We start from the raw sequence: 16,307 nt of genomic DNA on the forward strand, positions 1-16,307 counted from the left end.
ACACATATATATATATTTTTTTTTCTACTTGTGTTAGATTGCACACCGACAAAAGATGTCCCTCCCCTTCCTGATGGGAAGGGTGGCCTTGTAGTATATAAGGCAGTCTCATTTGAGGATTGGCAAGCTATGAGTAAGGGTGTAGCAACCTGAAACGCGTCAGCCATTGTCTGGGACCGTTTTTCTATGTGCAATTTTTTTCTACTTTTGTATAAGTCCATGTCTTTCTGCCACCGTGAAGATTTATGAATAAAGCTTAGAAGATTTCATTCAGCCGTGCAGGCGTTTTTTTTCTACGTAATTTACAAATCTGTTTAACTTTCTGGCACCCCTTTAAGATGATAAACCAGGGGACAGCATTCTTAATTAAAGGGGTACTCCGCTGCTCAGCCTTTGGAACCAAACTGTTCTGAACGCTGGAGCCGCGAGCTCGTGAAATCATAGCCCCGCCCCTTACGATGCCACGCACCCTCCCACAGACTTGCATTGAGGGGGCGGGGTGCATGACGGCATGAAGGGGGCGGGGCTAGGACGTCACAAGCTCCCGGCAACGGCTCCAGCGTTCAGGACAGTTTGTTCCAAACGCTCAGCCGCGGAGTACCCCTTTTTAAAGGTGGTAATTCCAAATTCCCCAGTGTGCCTTTGATAGCCTCTACACCAGTGGTTTTCAACCTGCGGACCTCCAGAGGTTTCAAAACTACAACTCCCAGCATGCCTGGACAGCCGATGGCTGTCCAGGCATGCTGGGAGTTGTAGTTTTGAAACCTCTGGAGGTCCGCAGGTTGCAGACCACTGGTGTAGAGGCTATCAAAGGCACACTGGGGAATTTGGAATTACCACCTTAAAGGGGTACTCCGCTGCTGAACTATTCTAAACTATTCTATGTCTCTCCGCAGTGTCTGGTAAGTAAATAATGCTTCCACTTACGAAAGAAGGATTTAGCAAAACTCTGAATTTCTGGTGGACAGTAGCATTTCTATATGGAGTACTAAGCGAAATTCACAAAGGATTTCTGTAATAGTTGGTTGAAGCCAATGACGTAAGAGAAGATGTATACCCTTAGTTAGTTTACCTCTATCTGGGGGGATTAGACTCTGTAGCAGGGACGTAATGAAATAAATAAGGTTCCAACGTACTGGGAAGGTGGTCGTTCCGAGAGTTTTTTTATTCCAACAGGTATTTTTCCATAGTATTTACTATTGTAACTGTATTTGGTAATTTTCCCTATGTTTTGCTCTTTTTTCACACTCAGGTTTTCCAGAGATCAAATCAACCATATTTTTCTGTGAAAACATTAGTAAATTTGTAGGTTCCGTTAGAAAATCTAGGGATTTTTTTTTTTTAGACACTTAATTTAGACAATTAAAAAATTGATTAAAAAAAAATGTATTGAATAAATTAAATAAAAAAAAAAAAAAACCCTTGTAGGGTTTTCTGAGTAAAGTGGAAAGTTAGTAGTTTTTTTTACATTTTTTATGGAAATTCTGGCGCACTTCGCATGCGACACAGAAAAAAAAAAAAATACAAAATCTACTCGGAAAACCCTTAGTAAATGAGGCCCAAATGTACCTTTACCCCATTTGTCAGTAAGGAGAAAGTTGAATTTCTAGACCTCAAGATAAGGGTTAAACCAACAAGTCTTTAGTGCAGTACCTTCCGAAAACCAACAGCCAAAAAAAGCTACAGACTGCTTTCAAGCCGGTACCTACCATGATGACTTCTTAAAAGGGGTACTCCGGTGAAAAAAAATTTCTTTTTAAATCAACTAATGCCAGAAATGTAAACAGATTTGTAAATGACTTCAATTAAAAAATGTTTATCCTTCCAGTACTTTTTAGCAGCTGTATGCTACAGAGGAAATTCTTTGCTTTTTGAATTTCTTTTTTGTCTTGTCCACAGTGCTCTCTGCTGACACCTGATGCCCGTATCAGGAACTGTCCAGAGCAGGAGAAAATCCTCATAGCAAACCTATGCTGCTCTGGACAGATCCTGACATGGACAGAGGTGATAGCAGAGAGCACTGTGGACAAAAATAAGTAATGGAAGGATAAAGATTTTTTTAATAGAAGTCATTTACAAATCTGTTTAACTTTCTGGCACCAGTTCATTTAAAAAAAAAAAAAAAAAAGTTTTCCACTGGAGTACCCCTTTAACATTCCAACAGGCCAATACAGAAAAAATTACACTGAAGACATGAGGTCTGAACAAGAAGACTCCCTGACCCAGAAGTCTTTAGATAAAAATTATGTCATATCCACCCTTTATAACTCAATTGCACATGTGAGAGAACTAGACAGGATATCATTTTGAGCAGAAAAAAAACAAAACACAAGGAAAATAGAACCCTGACTGAACAAGAGGCTAAAATCATCATCACTTTTAACAAAGACTACAAAAAGGTAGAGAAAGTTTCTAACAAGTATAGGCACTTTATATGCCATTGCAAAACAATTAAGAACCTAAGTAGCACCATCAATTAGAAACCCAAATAAACAACAATGGACTGACACATGGCTCAATGTTAAAGGAGTACTCCATGGCCCCAGCATTCAGAACATTTTGTTCCAAACGCTGGGTGTGGGCTGCGGGGGACTGGAAATCACAGCCACACCCCTCATGATGTCACGCCACGCCCCCTCAGTGCAAGACTTTGGGAGGGGGCATGGCGACTGCCATGCCCCCTCCCATAGTATTGCACTGAGGGGGCGTGGTGTGACTTCATGAGGGGTGTGACTGTGGCGTCACGACCCCCACATCCATCGTTCGGGCAGTGGAGTACCCCTGCAGCAACTGAAAGATGACCAAATTTTTCAAAGAAAACACACAAAGTCAACTTCACAGTCAACATCTTGAGTGGAACAGTTCGGATTTTTTGACTTGTAAGAGTAAAGGAGTGGTGCACATCTTGTAGTACGGCTGCAGTAAACAGTATGTCCATAGCATTAAAAACTCTCATTTTGGAGCACATCAGAAGAGGGAACATGAAACATCCATTGTCCACCCACTTCACGCTTCATCACAACAAAGACCCTAGAAGTCTTACATTTCCAGCCATACAAAGCGTTAAAAAAAAAACTGGAGGAGGGATAACTATACCGCCCAAATGTCTCAGGCGGGTTTGAAAGCCTTGAACCCAATGGCCTAAATTTGGGGTTACGGTTACTTGGCTTTTTATACGTTTAGTTATCTCCACTTTCTGGCTCATATGTGCCAGGCTGTCTATCCAGTGCTGCGGAGACACATCCTCGAAACGTGTTGTGTTGTAAACATAATAAATACTTTTGGATAACGGGCTTCTGTAGAACTGTATCCTTGGAGGGTCCCAGTGCAGTATCCGAGTGATTTTTTTGTCCTTGATGGTAAACGTTTCCTGAGGTCTTCCTGCGATTGGGGTCATTGGCGTTATATAACCCATTGAGACTGCTGCTCCCTCACCGGAACCTTGGACCACGATCTGATTATTAAAGGGGCACTCCGCAGTAAACATCTTATCCCCTATCCAAAGAAAAGGGGATAAGATGTTAGATTGCGGGGGTCCCACAAAGCACAACACAGTGTCACCCTATGAGGTGGTCGGCTTTTTTTTTTTTTTTTTTTTTTTTTTTTTTTTACTATATATTTGTTCATCTTTTAGTCATCTGTGTTTTATCTATTTTAATCTATCCCATTGTGCCCATTTCATCCATTCTATCATATTAATATTTCTTCTATTAGCACTTGCCTATTTTATCAGCATCATTTTATTGCTATGAATTCACACATTTGATTTCAATATAAATATATTCTTTTTATACGGTGATCTTTTTATTTATTTTATCCACTGCCTTTTATTTTATTTTTTTCCATCCCCCCCAATAGTCCATTTTATTGTGATCAGTTTATCCATTGCATTTCCATATTTATTTTATCCTTATTTTATTTAAAAAAAAAATGTTATCCTTCATTTATTTTTCACCATCATGATTATTCATTCCCCGCATTTCTCGTATATTTAATTATTTATCTTCACTTATCATTTATCATAACTTATTCATCCTTAACTCTACTCGCGCACATAGTAGTCTTTTATTCCATTGTTATTATATTATTATATTATGACCCCTTTTCACATTACTTGCCACTTCCACACACACTATTGTGGAAGTTGATTAAAATGATTCTGACTGCCGATCAATATTTATTAATACTTCTATACTTGCTAATGCTGCAAAAAGATGTGTTACATACCCTAAACCCATATATCAGCTTGCTATCTGCTCGTGAATAAGATGGAGACCTTGGAATGAGGCCAAGAGAAAGGAGATAAGAAGAGGAGTTGGAAAATTAGATACAAAAAATGGCCAAGAGAGAAATGAATGAGAATATGCTAATATATACAGACGCAATACACAAATAACCAATAAAAATATAACATGATGATTTTGACGTGATAACTAACCTCCCCTTTTTGTCAAATGTAAAAAGTAATGTACTTCCGTGTAATAAACAGATCTCTTTCTGGGAACTCTCTGAGAACACTTGGTAACAGTTCCTGAGTTTCTTGCTGAGAGAGTTTTATACCAACTTTTTTGTCTGGTATATATTTCTTGTGTCGACACTGAGAAGTATACAGCAGCAGTCACGCACATTTTAAGGCCTCACCAGCAGCCATCCTTGACACTATGACCTTTCAGCAGCGGTTCTCCACAGGTGGCCTTGGCTCTAGCTCTGGTGCAGTGTTTCTTTCTATGGTCCCATCTTGTCCTTGTCGTATCCTGACCAATGTCGTAGTGATGACCACCATCCACCATCATCAATTAATAACTATTCCTGGAAATGATACCTAATTGCAGAGACTAAAGGTGAACATGAGAAGTATGTCCAGCTCACCGTAGCTCCCAAACACACCTCAGGATGGACAGATCTCAAGGCAAACCCCAGTAGTCACATTGGGAACATCAGGGAGTCCCTTCAGGAGGCCATGAACCTTCAATATCTTTGGATCCTTCCATACATTCTGAATGGAGAGAGGTGATGTAAGCTGCTAACAGGTTCCTCTAGCGGAGGATTTTCCCCCTGAGAACGGTTCGGAAAACTGAAAACTGCTTTGTCCTTTCCTCCCCCAACATCATTTTTTCTGGAGTGTCATAAGGCCCCCAAAACACATTAGACAGGGTTCAGCTAATTTTTCTCTAATATGTATGGGGGTCTTTATACTCTTTACTCCTGTCTGTCTGGTGTTAATCATGTACCTGAAAAAAACACCTAGAGCAGAATCCACCACATATTGATCAGTAGACATCTCCGAAGACAAAAAGCTGGCAAATGGTTCCCTATATCAGTGGTCCCCAACCCAGTCCTCAAGGCCTACCAAAATTCAAGTCCTGGTTTGTTGGTGGGCCTTGAGGACTGGATTGGGGATCTCTGTCCTATATGAACAATGTGATCAGCCCCTTTTCACAAATGATCATCCATCATCACCATCCATGGCCAAGAACAGGCCTGTGGTAACAGATGGAAAAAAAAAATACCAACGTCCGACCAGATCCACATTTTACTTTGTTTTAAAGGGGTACTCCACTGGCCAGAGTTTGGAACTAAATGTTCGATAGACGATAGTCACGCCCCCTCCCATAGACTTGCATTGAGGGGGCGTGGCCGACCCCAGCAGCGCAAAAACAGCATTCGGAATATTAGGTTCCGATCGCTGGCAAGTGGAGTACCCCTTTAAGCTGTAAAAAGTGGACATTTCCTTTAAAGGAGATACCCAGTGGTGAAAAACTTTTCCCCTATCCTAAGGATAGGGCATAAGTTTCAGGTTTTCACCACTGGACTACCCCTTTAAACAGTAGAGACCCATGTTGTTGACTTATGGGTAGTCAGAAGAGAGGGGGCGTGTTGACCACCGCACGAAGCACGCCCCCTCAATACAACTCTAAGGCAGAGCCGGGAGCGCTGCCTTCGTCAATCTACAGCTCTGCCATAGCGATGTATTGAGGGGGCGTGTCGGCCGCCGCTTCGTGCGGTGGTCAACACCCACTATCTGGCCAGCGAGCCTGGCCCCCGTACAGAGAGATTGCGGTTGGACCCCAGCGGTCGGACCCCCCGCGATCTGAAACTTATCCCCTATCCTTAGGATAGGGGATACGTTTTTCACCACTGGACTACCCCTTTAAACAGTAGAGACCCATGTTGTTGACTTATGGGTAGTCAGAAGGTTCACGTACAGGACCTACAAGTAAAACGTAAAATCCGACCATATAGTTATAAACCTTTATAAATATACAACATCACCAATGTCTATCTTTCTTCTGTTTTTGATGATGGAGACTCGTTGTTTGGCTCATGGCGTATACATGAGACGGGAAAAAAAAAACGAATATTCAAATTGGTTTAAGAAAAGAAAGAAGTAAGATTTCAAAAGCCCATCTTCCTGTGGAGAGCAGGAAGGTCTTTTTTTCTGTCAAGCATTGTTCTTTGAAGTCTTCATCAACCATTTCTCAAACCTCAGAGAGACAGAAGAATCCGTCCCGAGATAAAGCGAACGCATCATGAGAAGACTTGTTGTTCCAAGTAAATCATAACGCAAATAATATTGTGGTTTTCCTGTGTTTTGTCCAAGCCAAGACGGATTTACATCTTATTCATCTCGATCTTGAGGAACATCTTATCCAAAAAGGACAAGAAAAACAGGGGTCCCACTGGTTATAAAGAGCGCGGAGATGAAGGAAAGGGTGCCCGTGTAGGCTCCGGGGCGACGAGTCACTATGCATTGTTTAGGAACAGGAAATGGAAAGCAGGTGGAGGAGGACGCGGATGGAGATGTCCTCGAGAGGAAAAAAATGCGCATAAAGGGAAAGTGTCGCCTAGATTCCTAGAAGTTAGCGACACATATTGAATCTAGTGTTGGGCGCGAATATTCGCAATGCGAATATTTATCGCAAATATCTCACATTCGCAAATTTGCGAATATAGCACTATATACAGTGACCCCTCAACCTACAATGGCCCCAACATACGATAATTTCAACATACGATGGTCTCTCAGAGGCAGCATCAACACACGATGCTTTTGTATGTCGGGGCCATTGCATAAACGGCTATCCATCAGCGCAGACTGCTTCAGCTCCCACCGGATAGCCGTTTACGGTGCCCCGTGTGGTCCGCTGACGATCACTTACCTGTCCTCGGGGCTCTGGCGCGTCCTCTTTGGGATCCCCTGCATCGTCGGCGCTCTCCATCGTCGTCATCACGTCGCTGCGCACGATGTACAGTCATCCAATAGGAGCGGCGTGCGTAGCGACGTGATGGCGGCGACGGAGAGCGCGGATGACGGGGAAGCAGAGGCCTTGCCGGAGCGTCGGGGACACCCCGGGGACGCGGCGACAGCGATGGAAGGAGACATCCAGGGCAGCGGTGACGGTCCGGAGCGGCGGGGACAGGCGAGTACAACTTCCTCTAACAGTGGTCTACAACCTGCGGACCTCCAGTTGTTGCAAAACTACAACTCCCAGCATACCCGGACAGCCAACGGCTGGGTGTTGTAGTTGTGCAACATCTGGAGGTCCGCAGGTTGTAGACCACTGTCCTATACTTTACATTGCACGGATCCCTCAACATGCGTTGGTTTAAACAAAGGATGGTCCATTTGGAACGGATTACCATCGTATGTTGAGGGACCACTGTATTCGCAATTACGAATATTCGCTTTTTTTTTTTCACAGTAAACATCACAGTGATCATTCCTCCCTGCTTCCAGCTTGTGGTCTAAACAAGGCTCCAATACTACGGACTGTGTCAGACTGGCGCGCGCAAAAATTTGCATATGCGAATATTCGCAAATATTGATCCCTCCCTTCTTTTAGCTTGTGGGCCAATGAGAATGATCAAGTTTGCTGAAGATCACGTGATATTGCACATGCAAATTTTATGGTGCATAGTAAAAAAAATAAGGCGGTGAATATTGCGAATATGCGAATTTTGTGAATATATGACGATTATTCGCCCATATATTTGCAAAATATTGCGAATTCAAATATGACCTATGCCGCTCAATACTAATTGAATCATCTTTTTTCTCATTGTAACTTTTCTTAATTAAATTTTTTTGGACATGATTATGGGGCTGCCATCTTGCCTGAGCTGTACTTAAAGGGGTACTCCGGTGGAAAACTTTTTTTTTTTTTTTAATCATCTGTTGGCAGAAAGTTAAACAGATTTGAAAATTACTTCTATTAAAAAATCTTAATCCTTCCAGTACTTATTAGCTGCTGAATACTACAGAGGAAATTATTTTCTTTTTGTAACACAGAGCTCTCTGCTGAATCACGAGCACAGTGCTCTCTGCTGACATCTCTGTTCATTTTAGGAACTGTCCAGAGCAGAATATGTTTGCTATGGGGATTTTCTCCTACTCTGGATCGTCCTTAAAATGGACAGAGATGTCAGCAGAGAGCACTGTGGTCATGATGTCAGCAGAGAGCTCTGTGTTCCGAAAAGAAAATAATTTTTCTCTGTAGTATTCAGCAGCTAATAAGTACTGAAAGGATTAAGGTTTTTTTTAATAGAAGTAATTTACAAATCTGTTTAACTTTCTGGCACTAGTTGATAAAAAAAAAAAAGTTTTCCACCGGAGTACCCCTTTAACAGCGTTTAGTGATATGCTTTACTGCAGGATCGATTGGCACAGGCAACAATAGACAAGACCGGTCCTATTCGCATGAATTGGAGACCTTATCAGGATGTCATTTAACAGGGAGGTGGATGCTGATCTCAACTGTGGATGGTAGCGGATCCAGTGTTATCTCCCGTATATACCGGCGTCGCCTTTTACTCTGCTCGAGAAGGAAGGCATTACTGAGAAATGATTTGTTCGGAAATCTCAGATGAGTCTTTGGCCTAGTCGCCAAAATGGAAAAGGCAGATTTTATGATTATTATAAAATAGAAAGAGCAAAATTGAAAGTTATTGGGGGAAAAAGTCACCAAAAAGTCTTTACAAAAAATATGGTTAACATAAAAACATTTTTGAAAAGTGGTTCATGCAGCAAAGTGGAAAAGAAGAACACAGAAGGCTGCGCTAGGTGCTGTTATCTCCTAGAAATGGGGTTTAAAGGGAAACTGTCAGCTGCTTCACCAATACTAAACGCAATACATGGGGTTATAGTGCGGGTGAGCCAGGGGAGCCGGGAGCCGCAGACCCAAGACTGGGACAGTGAAGATCCAATGAAGAAGATTCATGATCCAAGCAAGTGAAAAGGCAGATGCATTTGCCGCCATTTACCCAGAGAAAGAACCAAATAGCAAACCAGATGTTCAAAATAGGCAAGTGTATATTTTATTAATGGACAACGCGTTTCAAGGGTATTGCATCACTTTTCATCAGGACAATAGGACTGCAATACCCTGCAAATGAGTTTTCCATTGAAAGGTGGTTTATAGTCCATGATGGTTACAAGATGCTCTGAACAATGCATTCGGGGGGAGCCGCAGCACTGCAGAGACTATTCAGAATTGTATGGTGCAAGTATTATTATGTATGGCCGGTGAATGATCTTAAAATTATCCAAATGGCTCTTGACAGAAAAAAAAGGTTTCCCACTCCTATTTTAAAGGGGTATTCCCGGGTTTATAAATCTTATACCCTATCCAAAGGATAGGGACATGGCCACGCCCCCTAGTGATGTCAAGCCACACACCCTCCATTCATGTCTATGGCCGTCACGCCCCTTCCCATAGAAATGAATGGAGGGGTGTGACCGTGAAGTCAAGTCCACCTCTCGGAAGTAGCACCCGACACAGAATGCCAGCGGTGGGTCCCCTGCGATCATACATCTTATCCCCTATCTTTTGGATGGGGGATGAGGTGTATAAACCCAGAATATCACTTTAAGAAGGACTACAATGTCAATGAGCTATCGTCAACCCTCCAGGCTATAACTATCAGACTGGGAAGGGTCCAACTCCCAGCATTGACTGAAGACTATGGCTTTACTCAATTGACCAAGCACAGCGCCATACTTTTAGTAGTGGCTGTGCCTGGTATTGCAGCTCATTCCCATTTAAGTGAATGATATTGGGCTACAGTACCAAAAATTATGATATATATATACATACATATATATACATACATATAAAGGGACACAGCGCTCATTGGATACACAATTGTGGTCGCCCAGTACGGGAGATGTTACCCCATGTTCCTGCTGTCCTGTCAGGCAGCTTCCTTCAGTGTCCCCAAGGCCTCCTGCACTTGTTTCCCCATTGTAAATATATAAGTGGTCCCTCAACATATGATATTAATTGGTTCCAGGAGAACCATCATATGTTGAAACCATCATATGTCGAGTACATATGTCTATGTAAAAATAGTAATTGGTTCTGGGGCCTAGGAACCATTGTATGTTGAATACATATCTCTATGGGAAACTGCTAATTGGTTCTGGGATGACCATTGTATGTGGAGTGTATGGGGAGTGTTTAACAAACCAGGGTGCCTCCAGCTGTTGCACAACTACAACTCCCAGCATGCATGTACAGCCATTGACTGTCTGGGAATGCTGGGAGTTATAGTTTTGCAACAGCTGGAGGCACACTGATAGGGAAACATTGATGTATGGGGTGTATTGTGTGTATATGTATTGCATGTGATGTGTGACATCGCATACAGTACTGTACAGTTCTTTAAATACCTTCAGGGGGGACAGAATGTCCTCCATTACCATCCTGCCGACTACAGCTCTATAGGAAAGGAAGGGGAGCAGCTCATTGGATGCCTGCAGCAAGATGCTGCAGGCTATTGGCTATGGCTGCACTGGGGGCGGGGCTTACACGGAGCTCACAGTGGAAGCCTGCGTGAGTTAGCAGGACAGCATGTGAGTAACAGGAGGCAGAACGGGGCACACGGGGACATTATACAACTATCTGTCAGTTGCTGAAGTTGTCAGAGCTGTCAGATAGCTGTTTGTACGATGGCCCCGACACACAGCAGCATCATATGTCGAGGCTGCCTTCAACATACGATGGGCTCTGAGAGGCCATCATATGTTGAAATGATCATATGTCGGGGCAATCATAAGTCGGGGGATCACTGTATTACCATGTAAAGTGTTTTTTAAAATGTAATGTTACTTTAAGAGTTATACCATGTGATATGTCATGTGATTGTGTTACCCAGGAGGTATCAGTGATCAGGTGACCCCAAGAGTGACCTATGGGCTCCCTGCTAGTCTCCCCTATATAAGCCCTGGGTGGAGCTTCTCTCTCTCTTCGGCTGAGGTACAGTGCAGTCTTGTCTAGTGTGTGTGTCAAGTCCTGCAGCCACCATCAATTCAAGTAAAAAAGTCACAGCTTTGGAGGGAACCACAACTTGCGGCGGTGTGGTGAGAAAAATAAAAAGGGAAACATTCTCCGGCGCTTGCTGGAAGTCACTCCGTAATGTTGATTTCAGACTTCAAAAAGGTAGAAGTAATAAGCGTTTTATTCGTACAAAACAGGATGACAACACGTTTCGAGGGGACAGCACCCCTCTTCCTCAGGTCATGGGCTCCATGGACAGAATTGGGCTGCTGCTGATACCTACGCCCGCCCCCCCAGGCGAATTTCGGTGTTGTGCCCGGAGCGCAACACAACAAGGTGAGCATTTTACTTGTACACTTACACACTCTTGTTAAAATGAGATAAATGCACAGAGTGCGCCGGTATATGTCCCTTTTTTCCCTCATATCAAAGTCACAGTTTTATAAGTGAAGTCAAGTCAAGTCAGTCCCTGTCATCTGTCAAGTCAGCGTGGTCTGCATTCAATTGTCCAGTTCTACTACAAGTCCCAGCAAGAGCTTAAGGTCTCTGCGTCCCTGGTCACCTCCTTGGGCCCTAGCTGAACTGTATAGATTTTACCATCTGTCTACGCTCAGTAAAGCTACCGTTGTCCGTAAATTGACGATGAAGTCTTTATTGCCCCCGTGCCTAGCCCAGGATCCAGCGGTATACCTTCAGGTGGTTTTAGGGTAAACCACACCCTGGCATCACGAATACAAGGGGTTAAAGGGGTTATCCAGGATATCAACTGGCTCCAGAAAGTTAAACAGATTTGTAAATTACTTCTATTAAAAAATCTTAATCCTATCAGTACTTATGAGCTTCTGAAGTTAAGGTTGTTCTTTTCTGTCTAAGTGCTCTCTGATGACACCTGTCTCGGGAACCGCCCAGTTTAGAAGCAAATCCCCATAGCAAACCTCTTCTAAACTGGGCGGTTCCCAGGACACGTGTCATCAGAGAGCACTTAGACAGAAAAGAACAACCTTAACTTCAGAAGCTCATAAGTACTGAAAGGATTAAAAAAAAATTAATAGAAGTAATTTACAAATCTGTTTAACTTTCTGGAGCCAGTTGATATATGAAAAAAAGTTTTTTCCTGGATAACCCCTTTAATGCCATCTGCCCCTAGGATAACAACATCTGCCCTCATCACAACCCGCTACCACACTATGGATAAACAATGAATGAACTGCTGCATAACAGCCACAGACTTCTCTAATTGTGAAGCAACAAGTTCACATGCAAAGGAAACATTTCCAAGCAGATTTTTGGCACCACCTCAAAAACAAGTAGAATGCTACTTTATTGTGCAGATGCATTGAAAAGAAGTCCTATTAAGTGACAGTAAGGTTAATCCTCCTGTATTTGGTGGAACTCTAACATCAGAGACCCTGAAATCCAGGAACTACTGATATTGAGACACACGCTATGTTGCAGGGACTGGTATCCTAATGGACTGTATTACAGGACCGGACTTGGCCAAATAAGAATGGGTGCTGCTATGTCAGGGGCCAAGGCGCTTCAGTAAGTTCATGTTCCCATCTCCTTCTGTTGATCAGTGGTGCTGAGGTCTTTAAAGGGGTACTCTGGTGGAAAACTTTTTTTTTTCTTAAATCAACTGGTGCCAGAAAGTTAAACAGATTTGTAAATTACTTTTATAAAAAAAAATCTTAATTCTTCCAGTACTTATTAGGTGCTGAATATTACAAAGGAAATTATTTTCTTTTTGGAACACAGTGCTCTCTGCTGACATCACAAGCACAGTGCTCTCTGCTGACATCTCTGTCCATTTTAGGAACTGACCAGACAGAGCAGCATATATGTTTGCTATGGGGATTTTCTCCTACTCTGGACAGTTCCTAAAATGGACAGAGATGTCAGCAGAGAGCACTGTGGTCATGATTAGAGATGAGCGAACTTACAGTAAATTCGATTCGTCACGAACTTCTCGGCTCGGCAGTTGATGACTTTTCCTGCGTAAAATTAGTTCAGCCTTCAGGTGCTCCGGTGGGCTGGAAAAGGTGGATACAGTCCTAGGAAAGAGTCTCCTAGGACTGTATCCACCTTTTCCAGCCCACCGGAGCACCGGAAAGCTGAACTTATTTATGCAGGAAAAGTCATCAACTGCCGAGCCGAGAAGTTCGTGACAAATCGAATTTACTGTAAGTTCGCTCATCTCTAGTCATGATGTCAGCAGAGAGCTCTGTGTTCCAAAAAGAAAATAATTTCCTCTGTAGTGTTCAGTAGCCGATAAGTACTGGAAGGATTAAAATTTTTTAATAGAAGTAATTTACGAATCCGTTTAACTTTCCGGCACCAGTTGATTTAAAAAAATAAAAATAAAAAAAAGTTTTCCACCGGAGTACCCCTTTAAAGGAGTAGTCGAGCTCTGCATTTGGCAGTCTCTTGCTATGCCATAAAGATGTATTGAGAGGGGGTGTCGGCCGCTGCGGCATGCGGTGGTCGACAATCGCTATTACAGCAAAGAGCTGGGGGGCCCCGTACGGGAGATTGTGGGGGGCCCCAGCAGCAGGAAACTTATCCACTATCCTTAGATTAGGGGATAAGTTTTCATATCCCCGAGTACTCCTTTAATATCTGACAGTGTAAATTCGAGGATGTCCCTAATCCCCCTTTTAGGTCCGGCAGACGCCTCATCCCTGGGTGGAGGAGACACCAGTTCCACATTTCGATGTCTGATCATAAGGCGCCTGTAAAAACTTCTGCTTCTTTTTTTTATAGAATTACTGAAAGACAACACGTTTTGGGATGAAGGAAAAAAGCACCTACATGTTGCAAGATCGTGAATATATCTTGTTGTTTTAAAATCTGCTTACTGCAAAAATAAAAACAAAACAACAAAGAAACGTAAATAAAACACGATTACGCAATTTAAAAAAAAAAAAATCATCATTTTACCCAAACCTGACCCAAATGACAAGTGCGTTGTAAAACTAAATGTCTTAAGCACTGAGTCAAGGTATTTGCGAAATCCTATACCAACCAGCGTGCCTCCAGCTGTTGCAAAACTACAACACCCAGCATGCTCGGACAGCCTTTGGCTGTCCGGGCATGCTGGGTGTTGTCGTTTTGCAACATCTGGAGGCACCCTGGTTCTGAAACACTGTCCTGTACAGAGGTTATATCTGTTTCTGGGTGATGAGTGATAGCCGCTATAACCTCCTACATGAATTTCACTCAGCTTTTCAAGACCCCTGAAAGGCAGTTTTTAAAATACTTTTTTCAGTGCCCTATCACCGACTAGGTTTCTAGGAAAGGTGGGTGGGGCGGGTTAAAAAAAACTGTACAGGTATGCAGGTTTAGAATTTTAGGAAAGCTGGGTGAAGCTGGAAAGATTTCATAGAGCAGCACCAATGATGTACCATTTAAAGGGGGACTCCGGTGGAAAACTTTTATTTTTTTATTTTTTTAAACCAACTGGTGCCAGAAAGTTAAACAGATTTGTAAATTACTTCTATTAAAAAAAATCTTAATCCTTCCAGTACTTATTAGCTGCTGAATACTACAGAGGAAATTCTTTTCTTTTTGGTACACAGTGCTCTCTGCTGACATCCTGACCACAGTGCTCTCTGCTGACATCTCTGTCCATTTTAGGAACTGTCCAGAGCAGCATGTGTTTGCTATGGGGATTTTCTCCTATTCTGGGCAGTTCCTAAAATGGACAGAGATGTCAGCAGAGAGCACTGTGTTCCAAAAAGAAAAGAATTTCCTGTGTAGTATTCAGCAGCTAGTAAGTAATGGAAGGATTAAGATTTTTTAATAGAAGTAATTTACAAATCTGTTTAACTTTCTGGCACCAGTTGATTTAAAAAAATAAATATGTTTTCCAATGGAGTGCCCCTTTAAAGGGCTATTATAACTATGGGAAGGCATATCAATAACACATGATTACTTTATGATCAAAGAGGGTCCCTACTGGGGAACCCCCCCCCCCCCCACAGATCCTGAATAATAAAAGGGTTGCAGTTTTGGTTCAGAACCTCTAGACCCCATGCACCCTCTGTGTAAGTGGGGCAACAGAGCTAAACTAGAACTACAGCAAATTATTATGCAGGACAGTCGGGGACCCAGAGGTCGGACCCCCAACAACCATAAAGTGATTGCATATACTAGTGACATGTCATTACTTTAGAACAGTGGACCCCCAGATGAAGAAAAACTACAAATCCCAGCATACCTCAGACAGCTGGGTTGGCTGGCCGAGTATCCTGGAAGTTGTATTTTTGCAACATCTGGAGGGACGCAGTTTGAAGACCGCTGTTTTAGAAGGTTGTCCTGAAGTCTACGGTCACCATAGTTAAAGGAGTACTGCAGTGTTAGACATTTATTCCCTATTCGCAGTATAGGGGATAAGTGTCTGATCGAGGGATCCCACCCCCAATTACTTCTATTAAAACATCTTAATCCTTCCAGTACTTTTTAGCTGCTGAATACTACAGAGGAAATTATTTTCTTTTTGGAACACAGAGCTCTCTGCTGACATCACGAGCATAGTGCTCTCTGCTGACACCTCTGTCCATTTTAGGAACTGTCCAGAGTAGGAGAAAATCCCCATAGCAAATATATGCTGCTCTGGACAGTTCCTAAAATGGACAGAGATGTCAGCAGAGAGCACTGTGCTTGTGATGTCAGCAGAGAGCTCTGTGTTCCAAAAAGAAAAGAATTTCCTCTGTAGTCTTCAGCAACTAATAAGTACTGGAAGGATTAAGATTTTTTAATAGAAGTAATTTACAAATCTGTTTAACTTTCTGGCACCAGTTGGTTTAAAAAAGTTTTCCACCGGAGTACCCCTTTAATATCATGCAGGAAGTCAGTCCTAGGAAACAGGTCCCAGGGTTTAGGCATGGGTAAATATTTCAGATCTTTACTTACATAGTCCCGGAGAGCCCCTTTAACCCATGGTCATATATGGTCTATGGCCCTACTGTAGTGCAGATGTCTCCAGTCCCATGCAAAATCTTTCCCAGTTACACTGTGTGAATATAGACCAAT

At 42.7% G+C, this 16,307-nt stretch overlaps 1 protein-coding gene across 2 annotated transcripts in view; it reads right to left on the reverse strand.

Annotated features, from left to right (window-relative positions):
- LMF1 (lipase maturation factor 1) overlaps window positions 1-16,307 on the reverse strand; it is a 330,318-nt gene that overhangs the window by 259,970 nt on the left and 54,041 nt on the right. The gene's annotated exons all lie outside the window — the stretch shown is intronic.

Source organism: Hyla sarda, chromosome 8, assembly GCF_029499605.1.
Source record: "Hyla sarda isolate aHylSar1 chromosome 8, aHylSar1.hap1, whole genome shotgun sequence".
NCBI classification, from domain to species: Eukaryota; Metazoa; Chordata; class Amphibia; order Anura; family Hylidae; genus Hyla; species Hyla sarda.